Here is a 636-nt window from a genome sequence, read left to right as displayed (position 1 = left end):
CTACTTTTTTCTTCTTCGGGGATTTGGACGTTAACTTCGTCGTAACCATTTTCGACCGCAACAGTTAGGCCCCCAGCTCGTTGGGAGCATGGATTTCTAGCGAGGTCCCAATGCGCAGTATGGCGAGTTTGGACGAAATTGGTGTATTTGGGCGAAGTTCGTGTCCAAAAATCCGCAAGTAAATAGTAATTTCTCATGCCTATAAGAAGGGAGGTAACTTCTTCACAATCTTCACACTTACTCATTCTCATAGAGACGTTTTTCTTGAAAAGTTCTTTCTCTTTCTCTCTATCATTTCCTTCTTGATTTAAAAAGGAAAACACGAGATGTCGAGTAAGAAGAGGAGTTCGAAGAAAGGGTCCTTGCACGCGAACGTTTCTGAAGAGCTTCGAGTGCCGAAGATGGAATTCGTTCCTCATTCGGTAGACCCAGCCGAGAACGAGGCATGGTGGGTGGCGTGTTACGGTTCGATCACGCCTCCCAAAGAAAAATCGTTCCCGGTCATGAACCATCGCTCGGTGGAGGCATGTGCGCCGAGTAGGAGTACTAGTGAATTCCTCGAGGTCAAGCGGTCGTTCTACCATATTTCGGACGCGGTGGAATTCAGGGTTTCTCGTCAAGGAGAATGCGCTAGTA

This window comes from Brassica oleracea, chromosome C6 (genome assembly GCF_000695525.1).
Source record: "Brassica oleracea var. oleracea cultivar TO1000 chromosome C6, BOL, whole genome shotgun sequence".
In the NCBI taxonomy this organism is placed as follows: domain Eukaryota; kingdom Viridiplantae; phylum Streptophyta; class Magnoliopsida; order Brassicales; family Brassicaceae; genus Brassica; species Brassica oleracea.
The sequence above is the reverse complement of the archived record's forward strand: the minus strand, read 5'-3'. Positions refer to the sequence as shown.